The following is a 315-nucleotide window of genomic DNA, read 5'->3' on the forward strand; positions in this document are numbered from 1 at the left end:
CATGCCCCTTCCATCCCCCCAACCCCAACAGACTTACCAACTGGTGGCAGCTGTCAGCTGCCTGTTTAGTCTATGGCCAAACCTCCAAATCGGCCAAAGCTTTTCCAAATCAATTTGGAGCTTTTAATTAGTCTCCCAATTCAGTTCAGATTCGGAGATCTGGTCCCCGTATCCGGCCGAATCTCTTCTGAATTGAATTGGCTACCAAAGCTTTGCACAACCCTATTAATTAACTCCATTGTATAATAGTACTGTCCAGGACAAGGACTATCCTATAGTGGAGTAATTTGCACTGCCTCAATGCATGTGAAAACA

The 315-nt window shown here is 45.1% G+C and overlaps 1 protein-coding gene across 1 annotated transcript in view; it reads left to right on the top strand.

The window, feature by feature from the left end:
- The window catches only part of SLC35F4 (solute carrier family 35 member F4), a 107,234-nt gene that overhangs the window by 77,203 nt on the left and 29,716 nt on the right, over positions 1–315 (top strand). The window lies entirely within an intron of this gene.

This window comes from Gavialis gangeticus, unplaced genomic scaffold (assembly GCF_001723915.1).
Source record: "Gavialis gangeticus isolate Ggan-Ray unplaced genomic scaffold, GavGan_comp1, whole genome shotgun sequence".
In the NCBI taxonomy this organism is placed as follows: domain Eukaryota; kingdom Metazoa; phylum Chordata; order Crocodylia; family Gavialidae; genus Gavialis; species Gavialis gangeticus.